This window comes from Geotrypetes seraphini, chromosome 6 (assembly GCF_902459505.1).
Source record: "Geotrypetes seraphini chromosome 6, aGeoSer1.1, whole genome shotgun sequence".
NCBI lineage: Eukaryota > Metazoa > Chordata > Amphibia > Gymnophiona > Dermophiidae > Geotrypetes > Geotrypetes seraphini.
Window position 1 is genome coordinate 31,028,761 of NC_047089.1, and position 25,416 is coordinate 31,054,176.

At 41.6% G+C, this 25,416-nt stretch overlaps 1 protein-coding gene across 1 annotated transcript in view; it reads left to right on the forward strand.

Annotated features, from left to right (window-relative positions):
* The window catches only part of CNTN5 (contactin 5), a 1,460,727-nt gene that overhangs the window by 322,859 nt on the left and 1,112,452 nt on the right, over positions 1 to 25,416 (forward strand).

Here is a 25,416-nt window from a genome sequence, read left to right on the forward strand (position 1 = left end):
GGCTTCAAGAGCAAACTAGATGCATATCTCCTTAAGAGAGGCATGTAAGGATATGGTGGACTATAAATTACGACAGGTGTACACCTGGCAGGGCCTCCGCGTGTGCGGATCGCCGGACTTGATGGACCGAAGGTCTGATCCGGAGATGGCATTTCTTATGTTCTTATGTTCTTATGTTATTAACTCCACCTAGCTCTGAAACTCAGAAATAACTGCTGCTCCTCTGAAAACATCTCTCTACTCTTTTTTTTCTGAGAGAAAAACTTCTGAAAAGTATGTAGAATATTATTCAGTGAATGGCATAATTCTGACTCTACTTTTGGGAAATACTATATACTCGAGGGCCATCACCTACCTGCCCTCCACCCCCCACCCCCTGGACCTATTGCAGGCCACCACAGGGTTTGCCGCAAGACCCATCTCCCACCCTGGCTGAATTCCAACTCCCCTGCCTCCCTTGCACGCACCCCAAATCCACGGCTGCCTCACGGTGGACGGGACAGGAGGAATCCCTTTTGCCTCCTGTGTCTGCCGAAATTGGACATCCACACCTCCTTCCCAACTCACTCGCTGGCTGGCAGCTGCGAGATCTCACCTGTCAAGAACTCACAGCAACCAATCAGCCAGCAGCCTTGAACGGAGCCCCTGGATCTGTGTTAAATGAAAAGGAGCAGGATAATAGGGCTGAATTTTATTTAGTTTCCCGGCTTACAGATAAATTTATTTTCTTTTTTCTTTCTTTTTTTTTAAATTATTGATGTAACAGAGTGGACGCCCCGGAGGGAGTGGAAAACATGAAAAAGGATCTGCAAAAGTTAGAAGAATGGTCTGACGTCTGGCAACTAAAATTCAATGCGAAGAAGTGCAGAGTGATGCATTTGGGGGGGTAGATATCCAAGAGAACCGTATGTGCTGGGAGATAATAAGCTGCTCTTAAAATTAATAAACTACTCTTAAAATTATTAACACTCGAAGGCAATTTATTTTTACTGTAACGGCACAGACATGGAATTCACTCCCGCTATATTTAAGAGAGGAGAAGAATCTGGAAAAATTTAAGAGCCAACTTAAGAGCTTTCTTTTTAAAGATGTGTTCAATACCTAATTGAAATGTTAATTGCTCTTTCATTATTTGCTCTTTTATGTATTTTTATCTTTAATTACTTATTTGTCCTCCCATTCCTATTTTGTTTTACCTTTAATTGTCGATTCTTTCCTATCTAAAATTGTATTTCTTCCCCTCCTGTCCTATTGTTTGCTTGTTTTGTTTTAATTAGTTTGTTTTAAATTGTATGCTTGTTTTGTTTTAATTAGTTTGTTTTGGTGATTTTATACCCTTGTTAATGTTATTGTCTAGTTTATGTACATTTTAGAAATTTATTTTATTATGTGTACATCGCTTAGTATTTGGAATAGGCGATTAATCAAATAACAAATAAACTTGAAACCTGAAACTTGATAAGCACTGACGGAGAGAAAGATCTTGGGGTGATTCTGTCTGAGGATCTAAAGGCATCAAAACAGTGTGATAAGGCGGTGGCTGTAGCCAGAAGATGCTAGGCTGTATAGAAAGAGGAATAACCAGCAGAAGAAGGGAGGTGTTGATGCCCCTGTACAGATTGTTAGTGAGGCCGCACTTGGAGTATTGTATTCAGTTTTGGAGGCCGTATCTGGTGAAGGATATAAAAAGACTTGAAGCGGTCAAGAGGAAGGCGATGAAAATGGTAAGGGGTTTGAACCAAAAGAAGTATGAGAAGAGACTGGAAGTACTAAATATGCATACTCTGGAGGAGAGGAGGGACAGGGGAGATGTGATACAGACATTTAAATACTTAAAAGGTATTCATTACATTACATTACATTAGTGATTTCTATTCCGCCATTACCTAGCGGTTCAAGGCGGATTACATTCAACAAGAACAAGAATTACATTCAAATTAAAAGGAATAGAATAAGCGATGACATATAATTTTTTAAGGTAATAAACATTGGATAAAGAGTTACCAAAGGGAAGTGGAGGTCTTTAGGAGATAAGAATAGGGTGAAATTATGGGTTTTAGATAACGTTTGATAGATAAAAGAGTATTAGAGAGATCTAAGGGTAAATAGAGTGTTAGATATTTGGTTAGGTTTTATGTGTTTTTTGAAGAGTATGGTTTTAATATCTCTCCTGAAAGCTTTGTAGTCTGAAGTCGAAGATAACAAAGTAGTGATTTGTCTGTCCAGTTTAGCTGCTTTGGAGGCTATTAGGTTGTCATAAAGTTTTTTTCGTTTGACATCTTTGGATGATGGGTGAGAGAAAAGTGAGTAGGATCTTCTGTGTCTGATTGAGGAGGATTGATTTAGTCGGCTATTCCAGAAGGTTAGGCCCTCTCCATTGAGAGCCTTGTAGAGATGCTGCTGGAAAGGGAGGAGGGAAAGGGATGGGAAGAGAGTTATGTTGGATAGGGGGAGGAGGGAAGGGAGAAGGAAAAAAGGAAGGAAACAGCTGGCAGGGAGATTATAGGAGGGGAAAGGGGGTCAGGGTTGAATGGAGAGATCAGATGAGGGAAAGGGGAGAGACAGAGGAATGAAAAAGTAGAGAGAGATTGATGCTGGGAAGGGGGTCAGCAGAGAAATGAGAGGGATAAAGATGCTAGATCTGGTGTAGGAGAGATAAAAATGAAGAAAGCAGTGAAGCTGGAATGAATGAAGTAAAAAGGAGAGAGGAGGCACAGGCTGGGGAGAGGGGCATAGAAAGAAGTCAGATACATATGGAAGGGGGAGAGGGCAGACAGTGGATGGAAGGGGCAGATGCTGGATTGAAGAGACAGGGCAGACGCTGGAAGGAAAAGAGTGAAAAGAAGATGAAAGCAGAAACCAGAGACAACAAAAGGTAGAAAAAAATCATTTTATTTCTATTTTGTCATTAGAATATATCAGATTTGAAATATTTATCCTGCTAGAAAAATAACTGGGGACTGCAAAGCCCAGACAGTGCTTCTTTAGCTTCCAGCTGGCTTAGGGCTCTCTCTGACCAGGGGCACTCTCCTAACACTATTCCTGTCATGTGTGACTGCAGTATTCTGTTAGCATGATATTTCTGTGTAGCATTCTGTAATAATTTGACTTGTTCAGTTTTCTTGATAGTAGAGGGGATATATGTGAAGGGTAGGGGAGACAGGGATTTTGTTGGTCCTTGCTCTGTATATTTATATTTATAAAATGGCAATTGTACAGAATATTGTTTCTTATTATACTTTAATAAAATACGTTCAATATAAAATCATAACTGAGGCTTGTGCGGATGGGATCAGATGGTTTGTGGGGACCGAGCTTGCAGAGACGGGGCGGAAATGTGTTTTTTTTTAATTTCAATCTTAGTAGTTTGCCGGTCCACAAAATAATTCTTTTATTTCTGCCGGTCCACGGGGTGTGAAAAGGTTGAAAAACACTGCTCTAAAAGAACATCTGGTCTTACTATTTGTCACATAAGTACACATCATTGGTATCTTGTTCTGAGCATATTACAAAGACGATCGACCTCAGCCCCTTGCATGTAAAAGTTTGTACTATGAATAGAAACAACCCCAGCTGGCCTGCTCTCTGAAGGGAGACAGGGCAGCAAGTTGCTTACCAGGAGTCTTGTAGCTCTGTAGAATTTGCTTAAAAGTAACATTTGGTTGCATCTGTTACAAGCATATGTACATTTTTGTCAGCCGACCCCCCCAAAAAAGCAAATCTCAACACAAATGAACAGCACCATATGTTACTGGCATTTCATTTTAATACTTTTGTTAACATCTTTATAATGTACATGATGATGTGAACTGTTCAGCTAAGTAAGTGCATTTGCTTCGAACTGCTATCAAGCCATAAAAATCTTTAGCAACATGTTCCGTTCTGCTAATACCATAATGCACAGATCTGTTACAGCGTGAGTACCAGATTTTACTCCAAGCGTGATTGCAATGTTATAGCTCACCTGGTCAACATAAAAGGTTCTTTCAGATTCCTAAATTATAGTTTATGCTGGTTAATATATATGAAAAAAAACGAACAAGCTTGAAACCAGTACCATTGGTGTTTTAGAGAATTATTTCCCAGGTAGCAGCAAAGGATGGTTTGAAAAGTTTGTTAAAAAAAAGAAAAGCAAGTTAAACGTGGTTTTCATTGAAAGCTGTACACATAGTCCAGTGGGTTTCCAGTTTTCTTTTTCCATCGGGAAAAATAGGTTTTATCAAGCTCTGCAGCGATGACTTAATGGACTGTGGCGCCATCTCATGGAAATTTACCAAACTTTTCAAACCACCCTTGTATTCATTGTTATTAAATGAATTTCAGGTATATTTAACCCTTTCAGGACCAAGGGACATATTTGTCCCATAACTTTAAAATCCTATAAATTTTGATTGGGATAGTCTACAGTTCTAAATTTGATATGTACGGATTCCATATGATACTGCCTTTATGTAAACAAACTGGTTCCGACATTCATTCATTAGCGTCGTTGCCAGATTGACAAGAAGATTCACTTGCCACACTGTCCATAAGCCCTAAGTGTGATTTTTTAAAATAAAAATAATGATATTTCACAAAAAAAATCAATTTTTTGGCATCTGCAAGCCCTTTTTACCATAAAAATGTCGTCAAAACCACAAAAATTGGCCTACGATCCTTATGGTCCTGAAAGGGTTAAAGGCCACTATTTTAAAACACACATCTATAATTTGTTAGAAGATGTTTGTTTATTCCAATTCTTTATCGACACAGATCACTTTACATTTCATTAATAAAATAAAAAAAAAACCTTTTGGTGCCAAGTTCATATCTAGCAGAAAACCGCAATCTGCCTTTCTTTTAAAAATAGGAGAAACATTCTCGCTCCCTGCTCAAAGATCTGAACAGATCTCATAATAGGTGTTCTTAAAAATTGGCAAGTGGTTCAAAGAGCTAGTATAGAGAGCTCCTATCAGCCTTCCTTCCCCAAAAGGAGTTCAAAGATGTAGGAGTGAAGGAGTAGGCTGCCCGCCCAGAGTTTCAAGTTTATTAGAATTTTTTTGACAGCAATGTATGATTTTAAAGCTTGCTTGTATTTCTGAATTGATTGAATTTGCACCCTATCCCTGTTTATAACAGGGACGATTAATGATGTCGTTAAGACGTGTTTATTCCCCTTCTTTTTAGCATGGTAAATATTAGCACACGGTAAACACACACTAAATGCTAATGCTTGCATGTTATCCTATGGACGCGTTAGTGGCTAGCGCACATGTTGATTTAACGCATGCTAAAAGAGGGCCTATGTTATATGTGATAATCATAGGGAAACAAAATTTTGGGATCCTTTTACAAAGGCGTGCTAGTGGTTTTAGCGCGTGATTAGCATGCGCTAAATGCCACACATGCTAGCCGCTACCGCCTCCTCTTGAGCAGGCGGTAGTTTTTCGGGTAGCACGCACTATAGCGTGCGCTAATCCGGTGCGTGTGCTAAAAATGCTAGCGCACCTTTGTAAAAGGAGCCCTTGATGTATGTCATATGGAAACCGCATAGTTGTAAGTGGTATATAAATTTTGAAATAAATATTCTGTCTATCCAGAAAATCTAAACGGTTTATAATGCAGTTTGTTTATATATATATATATATATATATAACAGTTGTATATACAAAAAAGGAGGATAGCACAAACAAAATAAAACAGACATGATACAGGAGGAAAGTGGGGTAAGGGGTACATAATTACATTGAGATTTTAAAAAAAATACAAAGAGAGGAAGGAAAGATGGGAATCGCAATACAAAGGGGAGAGCTCCTTTGGAAAGATTAGTCATCCTCGACTAAAACTTTCAATCTCATGTACTATAAGCATGGTGTTCTATGCCAGAAACCAAAGAGAAGTAATAGGGAAGGGCAAGCAATAAGGTCTGCTAGGACGGGAGAGTAAAAGTGACAGTTCTCAGCTCTGTGGCGCCCCCACAGTCCAAAAGAAAGGGACCAATGCCTTGTTCTATTGTATACTAGTGTTTAAGCCCGTTACATTAACGGAATATATGCCTGTCTGTCTTTCTTTATTTATGTCTCTCTCCCTGCTCCTGTCTCTTTCTTCCTTTCTTTCTGTCTCCCTCCTGCTATTTTTCTCTCTCTTTCCCTGGCACCCTTTGTCTGTCTGTCTTTCTTTCTGTCTGTCTCTCTGGTCCCTTGTCTGTCTTTATTTCTGTCTGTCTCTCTCCCTAGCCTCCTTTGTCTGTCTGTATTTCTTTCTGTCTCTCTTCCCCCCCCCCCCTGCCCACTTTCCTTTGCAGAAGCAGCAGCGGTATTTCCCTTCCTCTCCAGGTCCCTGTGAAGTAGTAGCAGCATTTTCCCCCACCCCCATTCCCTTCTCTCCCCCCCCCCACTTTGCAGAAGCAGCAGTGATATTTCCCTTCCCCTCCAGATCCCTGTGAAGTAGTAGCAGCATTTTCCCCCACCCATTCCCTTATCTCCCCCCCACACACACACACTTTCCTTTGCAGAAGCAGCAGCGGTATTTCCCTTCCCCTCCAGGTCCCCTTGCTGCCACAAATGCAGGACTCTACTTTTTGGCGATCGTGGTGGCTGATCTTCCTCTAAAGAGCAGCCTGCGATGGCCGGCTTTAGCGAACCTCGCAGGCCGCTCTCCAACTCGGTAATACGTTCCCTCTGACGCGATCCTGTGCGTCAGAGGGAACGTGCTACCGAGGTTGGAGAGCGGCCTGCGAGGTTTGCTAAAGCCGGCCACCATCGCAGGCTGCTCTGAAGAGGAGGATCAGCAGCAGCGGCGGTGGTGGCAACGGCGGCGAGTGAGGGCGGGAAGTGTGTTCCCTGCCGAGGACGCAGGCAGGGAGAGAGCTTGCCTGGCTTCCATGGTGGTGAGGGCGGCTATGGCCAGAATGTTCCCTGCCGCCGGGTTGGCGGCCACGGATCACACACCACAGCGGCAGGGAACACGAAATCCTAAGTGCGCATGTGCGCTTAGGCTTTTAAAAAATTGTCAGTCAGCCAGGACAGGAGAAGGGAGGCATTCTTCCTCTCCCGGCCCACCAGGTCATAAGGCAGGTCATATTTATTTATTTTAGGTATTTTATATACCGCCTATCAAAGTTATCTAAGCGGTTTTACAATCAGGTACTCAAGCATTTTTTCCTATCTGTCCTGGTGGGCTCACAAACTATCTAACGTAGCTGTGGCAATGGAAGATTGAGTGACTTGCCCAGGGTCACAAGGAGCAGTGCAGGATTTGAACCCACAACCTCAGGGTGCTGAGGCTGTAGCTCTATCCACTACACCACTCCTTCCTACCCTATTTGAGTATATACGGTTTCTAACGTACCTGGGGCAATGGGGGGATTGAGTGACTTGCCCAGGGTAGAATTTTGTATTTTATGTATGTGAATTTGTAATCCGCCTAGTTGATAGGCGGAACAGAAACATTTTTAATAAATAAACCTTAGGGTGCTGAAGCTGTAGCTTTAACCACACTGCGCCACACTCTCCCCCATTATGAGGAGAGTGCTGGGGTTGCAGGGTCTGGAGTTTCAGGGAGTACTTTGGGGACAACTCTCACCTCTCACCTCTTTGCACATGGTTCCTATAGACATTTTTTTTATTGAAAGATACCTTTCCTCAGACCAGCAATGATATCAATGTATACTTACTAAGAGAACTGCAATATGTTAATTTCCTATAAGCATAAAGCAATGTTATGCAAAAATGTTTCGTAAATATGTAGTTTTGAGTATCCTGACAATCAAGCTTTCTTGCAGAACTCAGGTGGCAGAATTTGACAGATCTCTTTTAGGTATTTAAACGTTCAGACACTTTTTCTTTTACAAAACACAAAAGCATATTTATGTCTCATTAAGGTGATTAATACAACAAAGAACTTAATATTAAATGGTTGTTCTATAGATCAATATATGTATATCAAAAACCATTAAATACTTAGTTTGGTGGGTAGACCTTAAATTAAATTCCTATAGTAAGCAGTCCCAGAAAAATGGGAAAAATTGACTCCATGTTCTGAGGCTTGCCCCCACAGTTGAAATTTAAAATCTTAAATTACTATAGGAATTTAATTTAAAGTCATTAAGGTGATTGCCACTACTCTGAAATCCTGAAGTGTTTATGAGCTTAATTCATCTCGTGCCTTTTCTGGCTGCTAAGTACATTGCAGAAAACATTTTTCATGTAAAACAACATATACAATGAGAGAAGATAAGGATTACAGGGCCTAGCTAGTCTGAGTTGCTTCCTTTTTTCAATGTTATTAATGCTAGCTTTGTTCAGACATCTCCTTCCCTTGTTGAAGAAGGACCACCGGGTCCCAAAACTCGAATACGTGCAAATGACAAAGGGGCACAGTCTGGGAGTGCTTGTGGGGCTTCATGAGCTACAAAAAAAGTTATATCCAGCTTCTGAGTGGGCCTCAGGCAAATGTAGATGGACTCAGGCCAGCCCAGGCCCACCCTTGACTACAACCCTGCAGTGTGCATAGTAGAAAACCCGATTAATTAATTTTGTTTCTCTGCTGTCGGAGAGAGATTGGCTTAAAGTTAGGTGCCTTTTATAGAATCGCCCTCGGCGCTGGGATCTGTGGATCTCCTTTGCTCTAGAACAGCGTGCAAAAATTGCAGGAATGCTTCTAATTACCGATGACCCTCCCATGGTTGTGCACCTTTTTTGGAGACATAGGGCCAGATTCACTAACCTGTTTGATCGGGCCTAATCTGGGCAGGTCTGACAAATCTGTAAAGACAAATATGCAGATGGGAGCGATCGGAGGAACGCCCCTATCTGCCTGCACGGATGCGGGGATGGGGACGGGTTGGTGATAGGGACGGTGGTCGCAGGGACAGGGCAGTGACGGGGCCAAATTTTTTCCCTGTGTCATTCTCTACTAGGAATTATCAGGAAATGAATGGAAAACAAAGGTGAAAATGTTATAATACCCTTGTATTGCGCTAGGGTACTGTCGTATCTTGAATACTGTGTGCAGTTCTGGTTACCATATCTCAAAAAAGATATAGCGGAATTAAAAAATGTACAGAGAAGGGTAACAAAAATGATAAAAGGGATGGGACGACTTCCCTAGGAGGAAAGTCTAAAGCAGCTAGGGATCTTCAGCTTGGAGAAGAGATGGCTCAGCGGTGATATGATAGAGGTCGATAAAATAATGAGTGGAGTGGAAGGTAGATATGAATCGCTTGTTCACTCTTTCCAAAAATACTAGGACTAGGGGACATGCGATAAAGGTACTATGTGGTAGATTTTAAACAAACTGGAGAAAATATTCTTCACACTCTGGAATTAATTTCCGGAGAATGTGGTGAAATTAGTTAGCTTAACGGAGTTTAAAAAAGGTTTGAATAATTTCTTAAAAGAGAACTCCATAGGCCATTATTGAGATGGCTTGGGGAAATCCACGGCTTATTCCCAGGATAAGCAGCATGAAATCTGTTTTACTACTTGGGATCTAACTAGGTACTTGGGACCTGGGTTGGCCATGGTTGGAAACAGGATACTGGGCTTGATGGACCTTCGGTCTGTCCCAGTATGGCAATTCTTATGCTCTTATGACAGAAGAGGAGCATGGGTGAATTGTCGGCATTGCTAAAAGTTAAATGCAATGTTGTAGAATACGCTCGATTCGTATAAAATTTAGGCCTGGTTTTTCTTGGCCTAAATGGATGTGCTTAAATGTTAATGATGTGTATGGCTGCTTAAATGAACCAGCAACCTTTTATAGAATCACGCTAAGTGCCATTCTGATCAACACTGATTTTCTTGGCGCCAAATATTGAATTAGACCCTATGTCCATTTTTAATGAAGCTGTAAAATAGGATTTTTTTTTTTTTCCTTTTTGCAGATCCCATGCTAATGTTCCCATAAGCTGGCAAGACCTGCAAAAATATTAATGCGGTGGCACTTAGGCCCTGATTTTATAAATGGCGCCTAGCTCCTAGGTGCCGTTGAGCATGGATATCAATCATCCGCTTGGTACTATTTATAGAACTGCCCCTAGCAGAGCCTAAATGTTCTTAGGTGCCAGTAGGCATTAATACTAGGATTACCAGATGTCCTTTTGAGGACATGTCCAGGGGTCCGGATAGCTTTTCAAAACCCGACAAGAGCAGGCAATGGGGGGAGGGGGAGGCAGGGTGGGGGGGGAGGGTTTTGGGAGGAATGGAGTGTGATGGAGCAGGGGAACTGGGTGGATCTGAGGGAGGCGGGCCTAGGGGGGGGGTCCAGATTTTCCAAATGGAAAATCTGATAGCCCTAATTAATACCTTAGGCATGCCACCGTTTAGGCCAGGGTTTTCTTGGCCTCATTGAATGCGCCTAAAGTAGGCACCTAACATCTCCTAGGAGAAATCATGCTCCAATCAAGCCTACTTGCCTCTAGGCGCCTCAGGGTAGATGCTTACCGAGTTTGGTGCTTACTGGCTAATTAATTTCTTGTTGAATGTTTTTTTTAAAATGAGATGTTTTTAGTAGAGCTTTCAATTATCAGCACAGATTTAAGCCAATTCAAAAAGTTAAGTTAGGTGCCTTTTATAAAATCAGGGCCCTATTGTAATAAGAATAACAGTTTATATACCGCAATACCGTTAAGTTCTATGCGGTTTACAATAGATTAAGCGAGGTACAAATTGACTGAATTTAAGAGGGGGGAAGAGGAGAATTAATAGGATCGGAAATGCGTTGTTGAGGAGGAAGAGATTAATAGGACAGAGGAATCACTATGGAGGAGGAAGAAGATGAGTGAATCAGTTGTCTAGATTCTTTAGGAACAGTTGAGTTTTTAGACGTTTTCTGAATTCCTCATAAGTAGTGGGCGAAAGCAGTTGATCTAGGTCTTTACCCCACAATGCTGCTTGATGTGAAAGAAGGTGTTCATGGTGTTTTTTCAGTTTACAACCTCTAACTGGGGGGGAAACGAAATAGGAATGAGAGCTTCTCTTGTGTCTGTTGGCAGAGAAGGAGAAAAGGTCAATTATGTATTTAGGGGCAAGTCCGTTTAGCGCTTTAAAGCAGAAGCAGACAAATTTAAACTTTATGCGTGCTTCCATTGGTAGCCAATATAACTGCCGGTAGTAGGGTGATACATGATCGAATTTCTTTAGTCCGAAGATTAAGCTGACCGCTGCATTTTGCATTAGTTGTACACGTCGCATATTTTTTTGGGAAATGGCTAAGTAGTCGATGTCACAGTAGTCAAGTTGATTTAGTATGAGGGATTGGACCAGGGTTTTGAATGCCAACGTATCGAAATAAGCTTTAATGGATCTGAGTTTCCAGAGAGTGAAGAAATTGTCTGCAATTTAGGATGCACTGGGGCCCATATTCTTAAGTTAGGCCCTACCGGTGCCTAACTTAAGTTGAAAACACTGTTTAAAAACAAAAGGATTTGAAAACAAAAAACAGTAGGCAACTACTGGCGCCTTAAAAAAATAGTGCCTGCATTGCACCTTAACGAAGGTGCTTTATGGTGCCTACTGCCACTGTAAGCGTAGTTAATGCCAGAAAAGCGGCATAAAGTGCCGCCCTTGGTGTGATTCATGTGAAAGGCAGGCGCCAGAAGCATAGGCCTTGAAAACCCTGGCCTAAATTTCCGGCACCTACCTTTCTGGAAGCTGCAATTCTATAACTGGCATGTCGCCTGACTGACGCAGGATCGGCGGCCATTTTTAAGGCGGCAGCCGCCACCGGCGCCATTTATAGAATCCGCACCTAAGCGCTCCTATGTTAAGTCAGTGCACGCTAGATAGGGTAGCATTTTTAAGTCCATCGTCCACCCTTGACATTTGTAAAATTGTGTATGCAAAGAGGTAAATTACTGCAGAGCTCTTAACACTTTTTGGAGTATGCCTTTGCTTCCACGCTAAGCCCGAGTTGGGGCTTAGTGCACCTTAATAAAAGGACCCTTTTGATTTCACTTATTTACAGGAGCCTTTTACATACAGTAGAATAAACTTTTGTGTCATATCCTAAGTGCAATTGATTTGGAGAAAAAAATACAGAAGAGCCCTCTGCAAATGCTATAAGTAACAATTACAGCAACGGTTCTCAAGGGGAGAAACCAAAAGCAACAGTGTTATATAGAGAGCAAGCAAATTAACACCCAGAGAATTAATTTGCTAATGTCTAAAACAATCAGTGGCGTATCGTAGATACCAGGCCCTTCCCCCAGCTGTTACCGTACTGTGCTGTTTTGTTTGCAATTCAGGTTGCCGGTGCTCCGACCATCTCATAAGATGTTAGCTTGGATTCTAGGAGACCACTGCTGAAAGGTAATTATTTCACAGAGACATTGTCCCTTTTTTTAAAAAAAATCATCTTTTCACCCTTTTGTCAGCGTTGCTGGGTTTGTTTTGGGTTTTTTTTTTTCTTAAATGTGAAGGTTTACTTAGGTTTACTTGCTTTGAACATTTTTTTTAATTTTTTTTTTTATATCTTGAAAGCAAAATGCACATGGTACAGTAGTGTAGGCTAGTTTGTTACAGGAGAAGACTAAAAGGTAGGCTTTCTAGATTATGGGCTGACTGAAGAGTTTATAGGTGTTGGTTCTGCTTTTAATTGTGATTATTGAATACCAACCAAATGGCAGTTCTGATTTGTGCTCTGTTTTCGTTTTCCTGGTGTTCAGTTTCATCGAACAAGGCCTGAGGGTTTCTCCCCATAGGTATATGTAAATATGTTTTCTCTCAGGAGCAATTTCTCCAAATGGGCTAGTGAGGTTTTTTTTAAATTTCTGAGGTTTATAAAACCACATGATATATTTAATCTCGCTTTTAAAGCACAAATTCTAACAGAAGCATGTGCAGTTACTCAACATGACAGATTATAGCTACTCTGAAAGTCTTTCTTTTTAATTAATCTACTCTATTACTGGTTGTAGCTGAAGTCTGTGCTGGTGAGACATCATATATTTACCGAAATTTAAGTTTAAACACTTATTTATAACAATGATCATATTTATATAGTGTCATTAGTGGATTAGTGCTTCCAGATATTCCTTATGTTCTGCTTGGAACTTAGGGGTCCTTTTTACTAGTGCTAAACGCTAATGCATGCTAATGCGTCCATTATATCCTATTGGCGCGATAGCGCACGTTAAATCGGCTACCGCACCTTAGTAAAAGGACTAGATAATTTAATGACGGATGGCATATACAGCAGTCTAAATAAATAGCTGTATCTTCCAAAGAGTTAGACAAAAAGAAAGTAGATCAGAGAACCAAGTGTCCAAAATGCCTTCATTAAATTGATTCACCATACAAAACAATAAATGCATAAAGAATTTGCATGATAAATCAGAGCACTGGGCAGCTAAGTCTTTAGCTCACAACATATCGGAGAAAAAGGGAGTTGAACTTGAATTTCTGGGTTTATAGTCCTCTGTTTTAATTGACTCCACTAAGCTCATTTTATACACTATCCTCTGGATTCTATATATGGCATCCTGTGAAAAGATTTTCTCTGGTTCTCTGTCAGTATCTGTCTGGGTCTTCTCTGGTCACTTCCAACTCTCCTTCCAGTTACTTAACGGTCATTCAGTTCCTTCTGGTCACCACTAGTTGGTCTGGTCATCACTGGTTGCTTTCTCTTGGCCATTCTCTGGCCATACAAGGTAGGTTCCCCTTTGGCCATACTCTGGTCACACAAGGTAGCTTTACTCTGGCCACACAATGTGGGGTTTACTAGAGGTTAGGCAAAAGCCAGCATGCATCCCATCAAGGGTCACCCTGCTAGTCTTTTTGAGCTCAGATGTCTTGAGGAAAGGGTCCTATTCTTTTTAAGGTGAGGTCATTTTCCTCATCTTTTGTTCACCCCTCATGAAACCTGAGATGAATCATCTGATTTTACAGTGCACTTCAGGGTCAGACTGGATCCACTCCTCTTCTTTAGGTGGGTTTTCTGGACCATTAAGCCATATGCAAAGGATATACAAATGATGCTTTTTTTCCAGCTTGGCCTAATGGGAAGAGTCTATACCCAGCAGGTTCTGGTGTATTTCTTCTATTTACTTCTTCCCCTACTGGGAGATCTTGGTGACGGAGTATATACCCTATCACATACCTCTCCCCTAAGCTCAAGTGTATCTGACTGAGCTTCGGGACCCATCGAGGCTACTTCTTGGGATAGGTAATTAGCATTGCTATGTGTTTTCTCAGCATGGGGGTTCAACTTTGAATCAGTAGATTGTAGCATCAAATACTAGCACATGAGTCAAGAGGTGAAATTCTTCATCTATTGAAGTCAGTATAGAGGTAAGTGGTCTGTTACCAGTATAAATTCTCTTCCTGTTAGATAATACAGTAGTGCCTCGATTGCCCACTTAACTGCGAGACACTTTTTCTCAATGGTTGAGTAGCGTTGTTTGGCCTGTGATAATTTCCTGCTTAGGTAAAGGATGGGGGTGTTCATCTTTGCCTGTTCAATCTCTTTAGTCTTTTCTCATACAAGAGGAGTTCTATCCACCTTTATCGTCTTGGTCACTCCTCTTTGAACTTTTTCTAGTTCCGCTATATCTTTTTTTGAGATACAGCGACCAGAATTGAACACAATACTGAAGGTGAGGTTGCATCAAAGAGTGATATAGAGGAATTATTATATTCTTATTTACCATCTCTTTTACAATAACATCTTGCATGGGTTATTGGGAAGACAGATGCTTGGGAGTGATTGTGAAAGGTGCACTGTTGCTGCAGAATCAGTGTAAATGTGGAGAGAGAGCAGCAAACTTACAAAGCTGTGTGTGTATTGGGGGAGGGGGAGGTTGGAGGGTATTACACATTTTCCACCATGTCTTTGTTTTTTAAAATCACTGATCTTCCTGGACATGGGGAACCATCAATGTGCAGACCCACACCTGTTTTACAAAAAGATCTGGACAACCAGATCTACAACCTTCTGATGACCACCCCAGACTATAGGACGTTCAGAAAAGAAATAAAAACCACACTTTTCAAGAAATTCCTGAAGCAGCAATAACATCACGACCTCTTAGTAACTCTAAAACCGACATCTGATCTACCCATTACTGAACTAACAACAACAAAAGAACCTCCACTATGACCAACTATTAATTCTCTTACAAACCACCTCACCCTCAACAACCCGTTAATGTTTATAAAATCTACAACTTACCTCTCTAGCCAATCATTGTAACTCTGTATTTTTAAATTAACCTTTTGTAATCCGCCTTGAACCGCAAGGTAATGGCGGAATAGAAATCCCTAATGTAATGTAATGTAATCTGTGTTTGTCAGAGCTTCTTGTAAAATACTATAGGAATTTTCCACTTCCTGACCCAGATGTCTAAATTTCCTCTCTAAAATCTGCCTCCATATATGTACATGAAGGAGTCGCTAAATTGCATGTTGACTGCATGTATTGGACTGCAGTTAGTTGAGATGTCAAGGGGGGGGGACTCGTTCTTGAGAAAGCCTTCGGGCGAAACATGTTGAACCCATAGGTCCCACCCGAGGCTCAAAGACCTAGTTGAAAAATTGACAATCAGCTATTAAGAAACTAAGTACAAAGTTTTTACTTTATTTATTTCAGTATATGAAATTGAGCTTCTATAATGAATTGCACAGAGCACTTGAAAAAATACAATTTAAGTCTGCTGATGATATACAAGTCAACGAGATAAATAAGCAGCCTAAGAATAAATTGGCTGGTGGTTGGCATAATCTGAAGACAAAAAATTAAATAAAAAAAAAAACAAGTATACTTTGTAAAGAAGAGTATTGATGAGCACGAAAGAACTGACATTGCCGCTTCTTAGTAATATTCTAACTGCATATCTTGTGGCTTACATACCAAATGCAAATGATTCAGCCTCCATGATTAGTTAAAGTAAAAATAAACCAAAACATTTTTGATACAAATATGAGCAATATTGAAAGGTAAAGAAGGAAAGCTTTGCCCTCTCTTCTTTGTTAGAATTATATTATAAGATGCTATGGTGATAAAGTGGAATGATAAAAAGCCAACTGAAAAGGTAAGCCTGGATTATGGTTTTTGTGGAGATTCCCCCCTCCCCTGATCAATGCCATCTTGAGAACCCATCCTCGTTTGCTCTAAGTGGCAAACATGAAGTACTTAATTTGCAGCCCAGGAAACCACTAAGGCAGCAGGCCAAAATTAAGCAAAGGCAAATGGATAAGAAGAGTGAGAGAGATAACATATAGGGCCTTATAGCTACCGTCTTGGACAACTAGACATTAATGATGTATGCAGTACATTCCTATTTCAAGATAAGTTCACAATATACATTGATGTAATATGTACTAACTCCTCTTGGATAGCATTGCTGTGCTGCTGCCTAATTTTTCCCTCTAATGCTTGTTAGGTTTAGATGATTCTGTGCCCAAAATCTAAAGAATCTTCTAGAACAGTGGTTCTTAAACTTGTCCTGGGAGATCCTCAGCCAGTCAGATTTTCAAGATGAATAAGCACGAGGCAGATTTACACGCAATAGAGGTAATAGGCCTGCAAATCTACCTCATGCATATTCATTAGGGGTATCTTGAAAACCCGATTGGCTGAGGGGGGTCGCCAAGGACCGGTTTAAGAACCACTGTTCTAGAAAGTTATGTGCACTCTAAGGCAGTGGTTCCCAACCCAGTCCTGGAGGACCACCAGCCGGTCAGGTTTTCAGGATATCCCTAATGAATAGGCATGGAGCAGATTTCCATGCCTGTCAACTCCATTATATGCAAATTTCTCTCATGCCTATTCATTAGGGCTATCTCGAAAAACTCGACTGGCTGGTAGTCCTCCAGGATAGGGTTGAGAACCACTGCTCTAAGGCCCTGATTCTATAAAGTCTGCCTAAAGTTAGGCGCCTACATTAGTGCGCTTAGCTGATGTAGGCACATAACTTAATTGTAACTTAGGATAATTAACAATTAGCACCTTGTAATTGATATAATTTGCACTTAATTGGATGTTAGGCACCTAGCACTTTGCCTAGTCCAAGGTGTCTATCATTGGTTTGGGTTAGATCGGTGTCATGTATTGCACATAGGCACCTATTTTGCACTTAGGTGCACTTATTTAGGCCAAGAAAACTCTGGCATAAATAGGAAGCGCCTAAGGTTAGGACATCTATCCACGCCTAAGCCCTCTAAGGCAGCGCTAGGCATGATTCTATACTGTGTGCCTAACTTTTATAGAATTTCGCTCATCTATTAACCCCTCACTGATCATTGTACAGCAATGCTCCCATACGCTAAGTGATTTATGCTGTCACACCCACTTTTACCGAAAGGGCCGCTAAAAGAAGAGACACATTTTCTGAGATATATAGAAAATACACTAAAAAAATACAGGAGTCAAATAATCTGTGGCCAAAAATTGCAAATGTTTCCTGTTTTTAGAGTGACCCAGGCCAGGAGAAAACAGTTTCTTTAGTAAAAATCTCAGGTATTAGCTTTAGGTGCTACTTTTTTCCCTGAACTTTCCATCCGAATGTATGATTGCTCATTTAAAGGTATCTTAATGTTTTTTTGTGTTTTTTGAACCGGATCAATTAGACAGATTGCCGTTGGATAGAGAGGCTGTTATTGAAAATCAAAGTGGCTCGCTTCGTTGGCTCTCTGTCCACTTCCGCATACAGTTCAAACTCCTCTTACTGACCCACAAGTCTTTCACTCTGCAGCTCCCCAATATCTGTCTTCTCTTATATCTCCTTATATTCTGCCCTGGGAACTCCGCTCAACTGTACCCTTCTCCTCTACTGCCAACTCTGTCCCTTCTGTTTTGCTGTGTCGTACGCCTGGAACAATTTGCTGAGACAGTACGTCGTTGCTCTGTCTCTGGGGGTATTCAAATTCAGGCTGAAAGTCCACTTTTTCGAAGCTGTGTTTAAGTCCTGACCCTACCAAACTGTAAGCCACCATATTTGTTTGTCATTCCCTCCGTAGTCCTCTATCCTCTCTATTTCCCTACATGAACTACATATATTGATTCACCATTTTTGTCCAATGTGTCTGCCATAACTAGATTGTAAGCTCTTTTGAGCAGGGACCATCTCTTGCGTGTTTAATGTACAGCACTACGTGCGTCTGGTAGCACTCTAGAAATAATAAATAGTAACAGTAGAATGTTGTTCAATTAAAAAAAAACAAACAGGCACGACCTTCCTTTATTCCGCTCAACAATGTTGAAATAGTAAATTAGCTTTGCTGTATTATCTCCATCCTAGTTTTGATGAGCTCAATTTTAATTACAATTTTTCAGATGTTTGCTGAAATAAAACAAATTTATCAAAGATGGAAGATATAATAATGAAATTAGTTTAACAGCCTGCATATATCATTCAGTGGCATTTTAATAAAAGTGAGTTTAATACATGGACTTATCAGTAGGGAAGAATATCGCAATTATTCTGTATTCTATGCAATATCACAAGCAAAGAAGACATGCATTGTGGTAAATAAAAATACATGTAACAAACATTCTTATCTGTAATTTATGTTAAATTTTACCAGAGACACACCTGGACCTACAAAGTAATACAGAAACAAAAAATGAAGACGGATAAAGACAAGGGGCTCCTTTATGCCACACACGCTAGACGCTAACGCCTCCATAGAGCTGGCGTTAGTATTTTCTGTGTAGCGTGGGGTTAGCGTGCGCTAAAAACGCTAGCGCGCCTTCATTAAAGGAGCCCTATATGGTCTGTCAAGTCTATCATCCATATCATCTACTATCCCTTCCTCTCCCAAATTTCTTGAATTCAGATACAGTCTCAGTCTCTATTACCTTCACCGAGAGGCCATTCCAAGTATCCACCATCCTTTCTATGAGGAAGTATTTTCTTAGGTTACTACTTACTCCTAAGTCTGTCGACTGTCACCTTTAACCCAATGCTCTCTCATTCCAGAGCTTTCTTTCATTAGAGAGAGACTCGTCTCATGGAGGTATTTAAATATCAATCCAACACTACACTCGTTCGGGCACTTGTTTTTTCCTTTAATGCTGTTTGTTGCAAAACCTTATCTACTACGGACCCCTGAGGAAGGTTTGTTGCCTTTGCGATCTACTGATCGATTGCGATCGACCATTTGGGCACCCCTGGTCTATACAAAGGCACTCAGGCCCTTATTTTATCAAGTCTGTCCAAAGATAAGCACCTAACTCAAAAACATGCCCATGATCTGCCGCTAACCTTTCAATTACATCCAATTAAGCCCTATTGTGACGTGTCGAGTGCCAATATCAGCACTGATTAAGTCTATTGTTCAATTAAAGAAGAAACTGACATTGTTCGACTAACCTTAGACAGACTTTATAGAATCTGGGCCTCGGTTTATTTTTTTAAGTCATCTGTGTGGATTTGTGTCAAAGGCTTTACTAAAATCTACGTATATCACATCTAGCACATTTCAATCCCCATTGCTTTGTCTGTCTTTTAGTTTAGTTAGGCCCTTATGAACACAGTCCTCTGAAAAATTGTTGAAAGTCTACCACACCTCTGTTTCTATTTGTGTTTGTCTTCTGTGATCCTGCTCCTGTCCCTTCATCTGTGAATACAGAACAGAAATATTCTGCCTTATCCTTATTAGCTTCTGCATATTCCGCCCCTTTATCCTTGAGACCCTCAATGCCACTTTTACACTTCCTCCTACCACTAAACATATCTACAATGTCTTGTCCCCCGTTTCACAGTATTGGATATTTTTCTTCCATTTGCATTTTTGCTTTCATGACTACTTTACCAGCTCCTCTTAGGTTTTCCAGATATTGTTGCACATCTTCTCTTTTTCTGCAATTTTGTGTAGTTTTTGAAAGCTAACTCTTTTTCCTTATCTTCTGTGCTTGTTTTTCTCTTATTTGTATTTACTCTATTTTAGACTATTATAACATCATCTATTTAGGAGCACCCCGAAAAATTCTAAGGAAATTAAGGATAATTCAGAATACAGCTGTTTAATTGATTTTTGGATTAAAAAGAACCACCATATTAGTCCATATTATCATTTACTTTATTGGCTGCCTTTGGAGGCAAGAATATTATTCAAATTTTCCTGTATCTGGTTTAAGCTGATATCGGGATTGTCTCCAGCTTACCTTTTTCCTTATTTTGTGTTGCATAGACCATCAAGAGAAACTTATTTGCTTATCCAAAAATTAATGGGTGTAGATATGAGACCTTCTTAGATAGGACCCTGGCATTTCAAGCTGGTAGGCAACAATCTTGGTTAGCAAGCTATGTTATCCTATTGCAGTTTTCGGAAATTAATTACTTAGTGAGTTTTATTATTGAAATTCTATTTTACAAATATTTGCATTTTTTACTGTATTTTTGTATTTTGCTGATTGTCCAGCTCTTTTTAGTGTAAACTGCCTAGAATTTTTGGTTATGATGGTATAAATGAATAAAGTTATTATTATTATTATTATTATTACAAAAGATTTGTTTCCCTTGTAAATTCTATTCGGGGGTGGAGGTGGGAGCTTTAGATTGGAGTGGTCTGTTTGGTGGAGCTTTGGATTGGGAGGTACTTGTTGGGGAGTGGGAGAAAGCAATGTGGACCCCTTTAAGATGAATCCCTGGAGCACTGGGCTGCACTTTGAGGCCCAATGCTTTTGGGCGTATGGACACCATTGACATCACTAGACAAAAGTTTTTAAGGGGAGGACAAAAGGGATGCAACCTAATACTGTGAGGCAAGCAAAAGGTGATATCCACTGAATATTGGCAGCTAGCTGGCACTGTTCTGTTGACTGGCCAGGAGCCATCCAAATATCACTGAATATCTGGCAGACTGTTTCTTCAGTTACTCCTTAAAATGTTCCCCAGAAGTATTGGGCAGTGCATTTGTGGTCCAGTTTCCTGGGGAGGAAAATAACAACAAGCTGACTCTTTTTTTTATAATTAACACAGTTAATGATATCAAATGCAAGCTCCATTATCCATTTTGCATAAAAATGAGCTGCTCTGCATGTTTTTGAATGATTCATATGTCATTGTTACTTAACTTGCATTGCACTATAATAGCGTAAATTGATGGTAATAATGTATGATTCTGCCATTTAACAACGATTAAAAAGTTGTGCTTGCTTCTAAATCTAGTAAAAAGACAGTGCAAATTTTTCAGTACAAGGCTAACATGTTCTGTAACTAAGTCCACTAGAACTCTCTAACTCTTTCCTTGTATGATATAGAGGGACATTTTCGATAAGTCGTCCAAATCCAAGTTTGATCGTTTTACTGAACATGCACAAAAACTCTGTCGTGAACATGACTATTTTTGTTTCAAAAACGGCCATTTTCTTAGATGTGCTTGTCCTCAGTGCATCTATCTTTTTGAACCATAACAATAAAACCCCACATCCAAAAGAAAAAAAGCACAAAGCAAGCCATTAAGATGGAGAAGGGGGCCAGTATTTTTTGTAGACATCCCAACAGAGCGGTAGGGCACCCTAGGCACATTACAGTGAATTTCATATATAAAGGGACATACGAGTTTCGCCATAACCACCTTATAGTGTATGGTAAGTGCCCCAAAACCTACTAGACCCAACTTTATATCACACTAATAGCCCATATGCAGGTACATTGTGATTTGGGTGGGTTTTGGAAGGCTTCCATAATCCTTCATAAGCAGATAGAGTCCCCATCTCTATGGTTGACTATACCACCTACTAGGGTTCTCCAGGAGCGTGCTTGCAGCTCTAATAGGACTGGCCATAACATTTGAAGCTATAATACAGGAAGGCACTGTTTCATTCACATCTTTGGGGAAGGGAAGGAGTTGGTGACTACTGGAAGAATGTGGAGTTCAGGCTTACATCCCTCCAGTGGTTATCTGGTCAGTTTGGGCACATTTTTGGCACTTATTTATTGCTAATTGCTAAAAAAAAAAAAAAAGGTTTAGCCCCCCAAACATCCAAATTTTCTGTAATGTTTGATTAGTGCAGAAAAAAGATAGAAATCATAAGCCTGCCCCAGTCCTGCCCAAACCATGCCTCCAACACACCCCCTCAAATTTAGATGTACTGCAGACAGTCACCATAGAATCTGTCTAGAAAGTGGGTTTTAAAAATAACAAAGTAGAAGAGTTTGTCGAGAAAAACTTTCATCTGCCCCTTCATACTATTTTTTGGATGTTTCCTTTTTGAAAATGAGTCCCATGATATAAACAAACACACACAAAAAAGTTCCACGTAGAATAAAATGCTGTAGCAATCTGCTGGTAATACATTTTGACTAGACTTGCTTAACACATTTGTGACTAATTTTCAGGAGGTAAACTCTATTCATTAGTTCAGTTAAAAGAGTTTGGATTTATTTTACACTAACCTAATAAAGCAGGGGTATCAAAGTCCCTCCTCACAGGATTTCCCCAATTAATATGCATGAGGTCTATTAGCATACAATGAAAGCAGTGCATGCAAATAGATCTCATGCATATTCATTGGGAAAATCCTGAAAACCCGACTGGATTGCGGCCCTTGAGGAGGGACTTTGACACCCCTGCAATAAAGGGAGTTTAACTCTCAAATATGAGTCACAAACATGTTGATTTCAAATCTGACATATTGGTTTGAATGCACATAAATATTTACAGATTCCTAGAATTTTAATATTCAGAGAGAATCTGAAATTTTGAGCATCTTAAATGTTGGAGCAAATCAATGAATATGTGCATATAAACTGAGCATAAAACCTCTAATTTGGAGACTGCAGTCACACTGTGAAAGACTGATTTGGACTGATGTTCATGTTTAGTTGATTATCAGACCCCTCCCCCCACAAAGAAATTCAGATAGGGTTTCTCATTTATTCCAAAATGCATTTTCTAACTCTAGAATTGCATGCTTTTTATTTTAAAAATATATTGATTAGTAATCTGCTTCCAGCCACTAATTCTTAACTGACCGCAACGAAAGAAAGAAAGAAAGAAAAAAAAAAAAAATCAAATTTATATTAATTGAGATACCTCATGTTTTAATGAAGCTAACTTAAAGTATTGAGAGAAGGCAAAAAGAGGCATTTTAAAAACATGTCTGGATATAGAATTTAGATGCTCAGGGCCGGATTCTATAACCGCTGCCTAACTTAGGCCCTGCTTTAGAAAGCCGCACTAGCATTTTTAGTGCCGGCCACGGCGGTAACTGCTCGGACGCTCACTGGAGTTCTATGAGCATCAGAGCTGTTACCGCTAGCATGGCTTTGTAAAGGAGGGGGGTATGTTTTGTAACTTGTTTTTAATTATACAATGAACCCAGAAGGGAATCAGATCTGCAATATATAAATGGAAAGAAAGGAAGAACTGTAGACTTTGGGGGATAACGGCAAAAACCTGTGGGCTTTAGCACGATCAAAAGAATTTGGAAAAAGAAAAAATCACCCCAAACTACTCTTGATTTACTTTTCTGTAAATGCATCTGACAAAGAATTAATAGTGGTTTTGGTAAAGAAAAGGGAATTTTTGTAGCTGGCTAAGGGGCTCATTTTCAAAAAAAGATAGACGTCCAAAAGACGGCATAAATTGGTATCTGAATGTCTTACTAGTCAAAATATACAAGTGGGAATTTTTGAAACTGACTTTCTAGAAGTCTTTCTGGTTGTTTTCTCTCGAGTGCATCTAAATCTTGAGGTTTAATTGTAAATTAGGTTTTAATGCATTATGTGAGTCTTTGTTGATTTTTAACTATGTATGTTTTACATTTGGGTCCCTTGGTTGGTAATAAGGTTGTATATATCATTATAGTTTGAAATAAACAGTGCCTGCATCTTTCTCAAGTTTATTTATTATTTGATTAATCGCCTATTCCAAATTCTAAGCAATGTACAAATTGGTAAAATAGACCATATACCGTATTTTCACACAGATAACGCGCACCCGTGTAAAACGCGCACACAGGTATAGCGCGCAGAAACCACAATTTTATGTACAAAAACTTTTGTATACCGCGCTCACGGGTATTCCGCGCATGCAGCCCGACTGTCCTTTCGCCCGCCCCGACTCTCCTCTGGCCACCCCGACTCTCCTTTCGCCCTCCCCGTCTCTCCGTGCGCTGTCCCGACTCTCCGTTCACCCTCCCTGACTTTCCGTGCACTGCCCCGACTCTCCGTGCGCTGTCCCGACTCTCCGTTCACCCTCCCTGACTTTCCGTGCACTGCCCCGACTCTCCGTGTGCTGTCCCGACTCTCCGTTCACTCTCCCTGACTTTCCGTGCACTGCCCCGCCTCTCCGTGCGCTGTCCTGACTCTCCGTTCCTGTCCCCCTTGAAGTCCTGTCCCCCCTTGAAGGTCTGCCTGTCCCCCTTGAAGGTCTGTCCCCATCCTGAAAGCTTGATGCCCCCCCCCGACGTCCGATACATCCCCCCCCGGCAGGACCACTCGCACCCCCACCCCGAAGGACTGCCGACTCCCCGACAATATCGGGCCAGGAGGGAGCCCAAACCCTCCTGGCCACGGCGACCCCCTACCCCCACCCCGCACTACATTACGGGCAGGAGGGATCCCAGGCCCTCCTGCCCTCGATGCAAACCCCCCTCCCTCCAACGACCGCCCCCCCCCCAAGAACCTCCGACCGCCCCCCCAGCTGACCCGCGACCCCCCTGGCCGACCCCCACGACACCCCCACCCCCCTTCCCTGTACCTTTGGTAGTTGGCCGGACAGACGGGAGCCAAACCCGCCTGTCCGGCAGGCAGCCAACGACGGAATGAGGCCGGATTGGCCCATCCGTCCCAAAGCTCCGCCTACTGGTGGGGCCTAAGGCGCGTGGGCCAATCAGAATAGGCCCTGGAGCCTTAGGTCCCACCTGGGGGCGCGGCCTGAGGCACATGGTCGGGTTGGGCCCATGTGCCTCAGGCCACGCCCCCAGGTGGGACCTAAGGCTCCAGGGCCTATTCTGATTGGCCCACGCGCCTTAGGCCCCACCAGTAGGCGGAGCTTTGGGATGGATGGGCCAATCCGGCCTCATTCCGTCGTTGGCTGCCTGCCGGACAGGCAGGTTTGGCTCCCGTCTGTCCGGCCAACTACCAAAGGTACGGGGAAGGGGGGTGGGGGTGTCGTGGGGGTCGGCCAGGGGGGTCGCGGGTCGGCTGGGGGGGCGGTCGGAGGTTCTTGGGGGGGCGGTCGTTGGAGGGAGGGGGGTTTGCGTCGAGGGCAGGAGGGCCTGGGATCTCTCCTGCCCGTAATGTAGTGCGGGGTGGGGGTAGGGGGTCGCCGTGGCCAGGAGGGTTTGGGCTCCCTCCTGGCCCGATATTGTCGGGGAGTTGGGGAGTCGGCCGGGCAAGAGGGCTTGGGCTCCCTCTTGCTCCGATCGTGGATGCGGGTGCGGGTGGGAGCGCGTGCGAGCAGTCGTTCGGGGTGGGGGTGCGAGCGGTCCTGCTGGGGGGGGGTGAATCGGGCGGGGTGGGAATTATGTAAAAAAAATTTTGTA